A 9,587-nucleotide genomic window follows, 5' to 3' on the forward strand; every position below is an offset into this window, starting at 1 on the left:
TAGTTCAGTAGACTCACGACATCGCAACCATGACTTAGACCAGATTTGTGGAGCTGTTCCACAAAAAGTACTACAATTCAACAGTTATCGCTTCAAGAGTCGAGGATTCGCTGATCTGAAACAAGGGAGTTTATTAGTAGCAGAATATGCTCGGCAGTTCAACCGATTAGCAAAGTTTGCACCAGAAATGGTTCCAACTAATTTTCTAAGGGTGACCAAGTTTGTTAGAGGACTTCGACCGTAGATTGAACTAGGGGTTAAGCTAGTAACCTCAGGGAGTTCTAGTAAGGCGTTGGAGATTACCCCAAAACCTCCAAATCTACTTGGGAAAAAGTTTATAAAATAAATAAATAAAAAATAAAAATATAAAATAAATCTAATTCTGATTTCCGAGAATGGATGAATCATCACAAAACTTTTAGCGACGCTTCTTCCAATTCATCACGAAACTTCTAGCGACGCTTCATCCAATTCATCCACCACTCCTTCTGGAACTCCTTCCACCAATCCTACTTCTCCACAAACCTTAGCTGATAATAATCCATTCGCAATGGCTCGCAATGATGAAACCCAACCGAGAACTCTCAATGACTACCTCCATCCTACTCGCACTTCCACTCCTTCATGCATTATCTTCCCTCCTAATATGCCTGCATTAGAATTTAAACCTGGCATGATTCAAATCTTTCCCACATTTCATGGAATGGAAAATGAAAGCCCATACATGCGTATTAGAGAATTCGAGGAGGTAGTAGCCACGTTCTATAACTGAGCCAAAAATGTCGATTCTATGCAACTAAAGTTCTTCCTTTCTCCTTGAAGGACAAAGCCAAAAGCTGGTTATACTCTTTGAGACCTAGGTCTATTGGAACATGAGAGGAAATGACCAAATATTTCTTTCTAAAACACTTCCCTAGCCATAAGACCAACAGTCCAAAACGACAAATTTCCACATTTTCCCAAAAGGACAATGAAACGTTCTATCAAGTTAGGGAAAGATTCAAAGAACTGTTGAATCAGTGCCCGCACCATGACTATGAGAACTGTCATTTGGTCAGTTACTTCTATGAAGCCCTCATGAGTTGTGGCCGCCAGTTTGTAGAAATGCTATGCAATAGTGAATTCCTCGAAAAAGATCCAGCTGATGCTCTTGAATATCTTGAAGAAACCGCAAAAAAATTCATACCTTGACTGGTCCAAGTGCTACTGATAGCACCAACTGACATAAACCATATAGGATCTATCAACTTCGAGAAGAGGATAGTGTTAAGGCTCAACTCTAAGCTTTGAAAAATCAGTTTGAGGTCTTAATGATGAAAAATGGCCAAAAACCGCACATGATTGCTCAAGCGGAACCGCAAGAACCTTGCTTTGTTTGTGGAGGGACGGAGCATTTAGCTAAGGACTGCTTATCTTTTAATGAATTGAGGGGGTTTATGAGGAGCAATGCAATGCCTTATGGGCATATAACAAGTCATTCTCCCATACGTATAACCCTGGTTGGAGAAACCACCCAAATTTAAGTTGGAGATATTCCAACCAAGCTCAATCGTCTGGAAACCAATGGAGAAACGAGCAACAAGTTCAACCATCAAAGACGTATTCTGCACCTCAATACAATGCTCATCCACAATTAAATTCTCTCGAGAATATCCTTCATGCATTCATAGAGGAACAATTCAAACTCAATCGCCAAATGATGGAAGAAATCAAGGAAATGAAATGTCAATTCTCAAAATTGACTGAATCCTTAGCCATTCGGGAAAAAGGCAAACTTCCTTCCCAACCGAAATTCAATGTGCAAGGCCAACACATGGCCCAATCCTTAAATCCCAATGATCAAAATGATAAGAAAGTAAATGCCATCACAACTAGAAGTGGTAAAACTTTGCAAGACCCATCCACAAAAATCACCTCTCCCATTACTCCAAAAGTTAATTCCGAGAATGCACCACTCAATGCTTCTCCAAAAGTACCATTTCCCCAGGATTTGAAACTTGTTGGGAAACTTCCTGATAACCATGCTGAAATCCTTGAGCACTTGACACAAGTGAAGATTAATCTTCCTTTGCTTCACATCATAAAACAAGTGATGGCTTATGCCAAAATCATCAAGGATCTATGCACTGCAAAAAGTAAGAACCATGTCAAGAAGACTGCTTTCTTAACTGAATAAGTGAGAGCGGTGATTGAACAAAAGACACTGCCGAAATAGAAAGATCCTAGTTGTCCCACCATTTCTTGCCAAATAGGGACTCATGAAGTCAGCAAAGCTTTACTTGATCTTGGCGCAACTGTAAATCTCATGCCTTGCTCTGTGTACTCGCAACTCGGTCTTGGAGAAATGAAGCCAACATTCTGTTGTGCTGCAGCTTGCTGACTACTCCACCAAAAAGCCTAGGGGTATTGTTGAGGACGTTTTAGTTCAAATTGAAAAATTTTATTACCCCGTGGACTTTCTTATTCTTGATACCCAATATGTGGTAAACATGGAGTCAAAAATTCCTATTATCCTCGGAAGACCATTCCTTGCTACAAAAAATACTTTAATCAATTGTCAGAACCGCCTAATGAAGATATCATTTTGAAATATGACACTTGAAGTCAATATCTTCCACATCGGGAAACAACCCCGATAAGATGATGACTGTTATCAAACATTCATGATTGACACTTTAATTCCTGAGGATGTTCAATTGTGAAGCATATTCGATGATCTTGATGAACTCCTCCTGTTGTCTGACGATGAAAGTCCCGGTTCTATTGAGTCTACTCTTGCAATATCAGATCACATAGACTCCCGTAATAGAAGGAATAAGTTTTGGCAACCTCGCTTTGAAGAGCTACCTCGTGCGAGGGCACAGCCAAAAACTTCGGCGGAAAAGGTTCCAATTGTTCAACTGACCCAACTACCCGAGGGTCTGAAACATGTCTTCTTGGGAGACGGTGAAACCTTTCCAGTTATCATCTCGTCCAACCTTCAAAATGCTCAAGAATTGCAGTTACTCGAGCTACTGCGAACACATAAATCTGAATAGGCTAGACGCTTCCTGATATCAAAGGTATTAGCCCTTTAGTTTTCTCCCATCGAATCAATCTGGAGGACGAGGCTGTCCCTCAAAGAGACCCTCAAAGGCGATTGAACCCCACAATGAAAGAAGTTGTAAAAAATGAAGTTTTGAAATTGCTAGACGCTGGTATTATTTACCCAGTAGCTGATAGAAAATGGGTCAGTCCAACTCAAGTCGTGCCCAAGAAATTTGGTGTCACTGTGATCCAAAACGAAAAAGGGGTCCTTGTCCCCACAATATCTGTGACAGGGTAGCGCATGTGCTTTGATTATAGAAAATTAAATGCTGCCTCCCACAAAGATCATTTTTCATTCTTATTCATTGATCAAATCCTTGAACATGTACCTGGTCATCCGTTCTATTGCTTTCTTGATGGCTATTATGACAATTATCAAATTGTTAGGAGCAAGATAAGGCCACTTTCACTTGTCCCTTTGGCACTTTTGCTTTCCAGCATATGCCATTTGGTTTGTGTAATGCACCAACTACATTCCAAAGATGCATGATGAACATCTTTAGTGACATGATTGAAAAATCAATGGAAGTATTCATGGATGGCCTAACTGTTTTTGGAAATTCCTTCAATACATATCTTCTTTATCTTGAAGCTGTTTTAAAACGGTGGATTGAGAAAGGACTTGTGCTCAATTGGGAAAAATGCCACTTTATGGTATCTTCTGGCATAGTCTTAGGCCACATTGTTTCTGAAAGAGGAGTTGAGGTTGATCAATCCAAAGTCGACCTTATCTCCAACCTGCTTACTCCTAAGACTGTCAAAGAAATTAGGCCATTCCCTTGGTCATGCTGGTTTCTATAGAAGGTTCATACAAAATTTTTCAATGATTGCTCATCCGCTAAGCAACCTCCTAGCCAAAGATGTTACCTTTGAGTGGACACCTAAGTGTGAGGAATCATTCTGAACGCTTGTAAATTCACTCACCTCCGCTCCCATCATGTGTGACACCAGCAACTTTGTTATGGGAGCTGTGCTAGGAAGACGAAGGGAGGGGAAACCCTTTGTTGTCTATTATGCAAGCCAAACTCTAAATAGTGCTTAAATGAACTATTCCACTACTGAAAAAGAGTTGTTTGTTGTCGTCTTTGCCCTTGAAAAATTCCAATCTTATTTGATTAGATCACCTATTACAATCTTCACGGATCACTTCGCCTTGAAATACCTCATTTCCAAAAAGGATGCTAAGGCGCTATTAATACGGTGGATCCTTCTTTTGCAAGAATTCGATGTCACAATCAAGGATAAGAAAGGTGTTGAAAACATCATCGCGGACCACTTGTCCCGACTTGAATTCAGCGATCCCGCTGATGGTCCACCTATTCATGAAGATTTCCCTGATGAAAAATTATTTTTTGTTACTAAGTTACCATGGTATGCTCACATTGTGGACTACTTAGTAACAGGTGAACTCCCATCTGAATGGAGTTCACAAGACAAATGAAAATTTCTGGTTGAGGTATGCAATTTCTTTTGGGATGACCCATACTTATTCAAGTACTACCCCGAACAAATCATACGAAGATACATCACGACAATGAGGTGTCTAGTGTGCTGAATTTTTGCCACAATGATGCTTGTGGTGTTCACTTTTCTGTGAAGAAAATCGCTGCAAAAATCTTACAATACGGTCTTTATTGGCCCACTCTGTTCAAAGACACCAATGATTTATGTCGTTCTTGTGTAAGGTGCCAAAAGTTAGGTTCCTTGTCCCGTCAGCACATGATGCCCTTGAACCCAATTCTTGTTATCGAAATATTTGATTGTTGGGGGATAGACTTTATGGGACCATTTTCACCTTCTTTTGGCTACCTTTACATTCTTCTCGATGTGGATTATGTTTCCAAATGGGTAGAGGTCGTACCCTGTTGAACCAATGATAATGCTACGGTTGTCAAATTCTTGAAAGAAAATGTGTTATCAAGGTTCAGTACTCCTCGCTGTCAACAGTGATCAAGGAACTCATTTTTACAACAGATTTTTTGAAGCTCTTATGTGCAAGTACGGTGTACTTCATAAAGTTGCAAATGTTTATTATCCACAGACTAATGGCCATGCTGAGGACAGCAAATCCCGACTGCAAAGATTGGTCTACACGTCTTCTATATGCTCTTTGGGCGTACTGAACTGCTTTCAAATCCCTTCTTGGGATGTCTCCCTATCAGCTTGTCTTTGGAAAAGCTTGTCATTTACCTGTCGAGCTCGAACATAAAGCTTATTGGGCTATTAAAGCCCTCAACTTTGATCTGAATGACGCAGGTATCAATCACAAACTCCAATTGTCCGAAATTGAGGAGTTGAGAAACGATGCATATGAAAATTCCAGGATTTATAAAGATAAGTTGAAAATTGCTCACGATAAACAAATCCTGCAAAAACATTTTGAGCCAAATAAGAAAGTGCATCTGTATGATTCTCGCTTGCACTTGCACCTCGGTAAATAGAAATCGTGATGGACTGGTCCATTTGTAGTGAAGCAAGTATTTCCCAACGATTCTGTTGAGCTCGAGGACCCCACCGATGGGAGAATTTTTCGAGTCAATGGCCAAAGACTGAAGCATTACATTGAGAGTGTGAGTCACGTTGAAGAGGTCGTTCTTGTATTTTGTTTGTTTTGGGGTATTGTTATCAGGCTATTTACACTCTCACCTCATGGACATGGTCATCATCCATGTGTTCTCTTTCCCTACCTTTTTCATTGAGTATTCATTTTGACATTGAGGACACTGTCTGATTTTTGGTTGGGGGTGGTGAGCTTTTATTAGCATTCATTTGGAAAGTCTTATTGTAGTGTTGAATTTTTATGTCCAATTTTTTCAAAATCATCCAAGCTTGAGTACAACTTGTTCGTTTGAGTCAATTTTTAATATGTTTTACTATTAAGAAGTGATTTTCAGAGTTCTTTTGTGTACTTTCCAAACATGTGATAAATTGGTTGTTAACACAAATAGTTGAGAGAAATTTCAAGTTTAAAGTTTCTCATTTCTTGGTGAGTTGTGAGAGTTGAGAAAACAATTTTTTGAACTTTTATTGATCATTTGATTTGGTAAAGTCATATATTTGGAATTTAAAACATGACATTTACTAGAGGGATATTTTTCATATAAGAATGAGTCTTTGTAATAAAGTTTAAAGTTGTGTTCTATTTATTTTATTTGTAATTTCCTTTTATTTTTTGTGTTGCCTCTTGTTAAAAAATAAATGAAAAAAGGAAAAGAAAAACATAGTAAAAAAATGATAAAAAAAAGGAAAAAAAAAAGAAGAGAACAAGAGCAACACTTTCCTTTATTATTTTATAGTTGTTGAAAAAAAATTCTTTCTATTATTGTTTTCTGCTTTGTGTAATTGTAGTAAAAAAAAATTATAAAAAAAACAAAAAAATATTATTAATCGTTTCCTTTTCTTATTGGGAATTTACTCATTTGGTACCCTACATTTTTGCAAAGTATCATTTTGGTGCCCTCTGTTTTCAATAATGTTCATATGGTACCCTGTATTTTAAAATTATACATATTTGATACCCTAGACTCAGATTTGATAGATAAAATTTTGTCAATATGATCAAATTGTCATCAGTTATATGTAATTAAGTAATTAAATTTAAATTTAGAACTTACATAATTGACAGCAGTTTGATTAAATTGGTAAAATTTTATTAATTAAATTTGAGTTTAGGGTACCAAATATGTACGATTTTAAAATACAGGGTACCATATGAGCATTATTGAAAATAGAGGGTACCAAAATGATACTTTTCAAAAACACAGGGTACCAAATGGTTACCTACCCTTTCTTATTTATCATCTCTTGTTAGTTGTCATTTTATTTTTTGAGTTTTCTCATGTAAATCCCAAAAATCGTTTGTCATTTGAATTCCAATAAGTTGATATGCCTATCTTGTGATCAATACTTGTTCAAATTGCTTGTCCTAAAAAGTTTATCTTTTCTCATTTGAGCGTAAACTGTTACATTTCCAACTCCAAGAGTGTTGTTATCCTTTCTATTAAAAATACTTTCAATGCCCGAGAGGAATTTGGAGTTGCGACCTTTATACTTTTGAGATTTTTCGATACTATTTGTGTTATGACTTGCGATAAAAATGAATGTGGTTTGGTGCACACACACACAACTATAGAATTGCAACTGAAGTAGTTTCGATAGTAATCTCTGACTTCTTGCTGATACTTTGAAAATGCTTAGATGATTTTGCATGATTTGACTTGATTATTAAACTTGACAATTTTCTTTTTCGCTTGAATTGCTAGGGACTAGCAATAAGCTGATTGAGGGTTGTGATTAGTGCTCAAAAATGCCATTTTATCAAGCTTAAAGTTCAAATTAAATTAAGTTTTGATTAATATTTTCTTGAATTTATTGTGAAAGATTCTTTAAATGGAAAATATTAGTTTTAATTTAATTTACAAATATTTTATATGAATTATAATGCATTTGAGCCTAATTAAAAGAAAAAAAAAAGAAAAGAAAAGAATTAAACTTGAAAAGAAAAAAAAAGGAGAGCTGAAAAAATTATATTATTGTAAGTTAATTTCTTTTTTTTTTCAGCTCAGCCTGCCTAGTTTCCTTTTAGCCTAGCCCGCCTGGTTTCCTTTCAGCCCATCCGCCTGAAGCCCCTGCGACCCGCGGACCCAGCTGCGCCCAGACCCGCCTACCTGCGTGTCCAACCCATGACTAGCTTGCCTCTTCCTTTAGGCCAACCGTGACAAGTGGCGTGCTCCCATTGGTTGCGGCTGGGTCAAAGTTTTAGCCTGCCACCAACCCACATTTGCTTATGCACTTTGGGCCTTGGATCTTCCTTTTTGAGCTTTAAGGCTCATATTTTGTGGTGTTTTAGAAAAATGGCAAAATGATCATTTACTAAAATAGCTAGGTTAATATTAATAATAAGATTTGATTTTTCAAAATCATATTTTATTATTAATATTTCAGATATATTTTGTAAACCCCATTTGTAATTTAATTTCTTTTTAGTCATTTTCTTTTTCTATAAATAGAGACTCTTCTTTTACATTTTGTATGTAATGTTTAGAGTAAAGAAACTATAGCAAAATTTCTACTCACTCTCTTCTCATACTTTTTTCTTAGAATTTTGTGAGAATCATGAGCATAATGGCCTAATCTTCCTAGGAAGGTTAGGGATGATTCCATATGCTAGTGATGTTATTTTGCCACTTTGATTTACTATGTTCTTAATATAATGTGTTTGAGTTGTTTATGTTCTTTCATCCTCATCTTTATTTTTATTATCTTTATTTACTTGAGCTAATAGTATATAGGATTAGTCATGCTCTTTCTATGTGCTTCTAATTAGTAAAAGTAACATTGATACATAATTTTATGTCCAATCTTCTATTGCATTATTACCCTTGGGTATTTTGTCATTTTTAGATTTTTCATAAGATTAACATTGTGCTCCTAAAGTAAAGAACTTTATTACTCAAATGGACTTTTGTTAGAAAAGAATATGGACTTTAAAGTTAGATTTTCCAAGTAAATGTTGGGATGTGAACTATTTACTTGTGTATTTTTGTAAATCAAGTAACTAAGTAACCAAACAAGCATATGCATAATTCTTGAAACCTTTCTATTTCTCAAACTCTTGATTACACCTTGCTTTTATTTCACTTGTCTCATTTTATCATTTCATCAAAAAGACAACACCAATATCTCAACTCTCTTTTCATTTACATTTTTATTTATTTTATGTTACTAACTTTTTTGTGTTATTTTCTACTAATCTTTTAGTTTTATGTTACCTCATTGTGGATCAACTGCCCAATTTTACTACAACTATCGCTTAGTGGTTGTCACAATTTGGGCGTTAAACAGGATGGCCACGGAGATGAAGAAGGCATCGTTGTTAGCCAATGTGGTGTAGTGTTTGAGCTGAAGAGTGGACACAGATGTCCCCACTTGAGCGAGCAAGTCCGCAACAAATGGGGCCACGTCCTGCCCTAATGTAGGCCGAAATCTAATCTTGGCTCCCAACCGATCCACGATCTGCTGGGGGGCGTTAATGGCCTCTGGATGTCCGATGAACTCCACTTTGTGGCAAATTATTAGAACCCGGGCTACCTCATCTCGTTTGTCGCGCCCCTCATCCCAGGCCCGGGATATCATCTTAATCCTCTCCTCTAGGGAGTGTCGGGTTGATGGGAAGCTCGAGAGCCTTCGGGACCTCAGGCGTAATGGTAAGACTGTCATTAGAGGAATGCTCCTCGGCCACAGTTGTAACGCCCTACTACCTAGGGACCGCTATGTTGTGCATTTTAAACAGTGCTAAACTCGCTAACCGAGTCATTTGGTCATAATCATGTAACTAAGTGCGATTAACAATTTAGGGTTAAAAATTTTGGTCAAAGATACAACGTTTCATTAAAACGTTTACTGTATACATTTGGATCCCAAAATATAATTTAAAGGTTAATTACAGTAAAAGATTTACAACTAGCTGACATAAGCAGCAAAATAGGGTTTAACCCTAG

General features: G+C 37.0%; 1 non-coding gene across 1 annotated transcript; it reads right to left on the reverse strand.

Moving 5' to 3' along the window:
• Positions 1-929: 929 nt before the first annotated feature.
• On the reverse strand, positions 930-1,037 carry LOC133787678 (small nucleolar RNA R71). The gene has a single exon (XR_009872683.1). It is a non-coding gene; the product is annotated as a small nucleolar RNA R71 (small nucleolar RNA).
• Between the last annotated feature and the right edge of the window lie 8,550 nt (positions 1,038-9,587).

This window comes from Humulus lupulus, chromosome 6 (genome assembly GCF_963169125.1).
Source record: "Humulus lupulus chromosome 6, drHumLupu1.1, whole genome shotgun sequence".
In the NCBI taxonomy this organism is placed as follows: domain Eukaryota; kingdom Viridiplantae; phylum Streptophyta; class Magnoliopsida; order Rosales; family Cannabaceae; genus Humulus; species Humulus lupulus.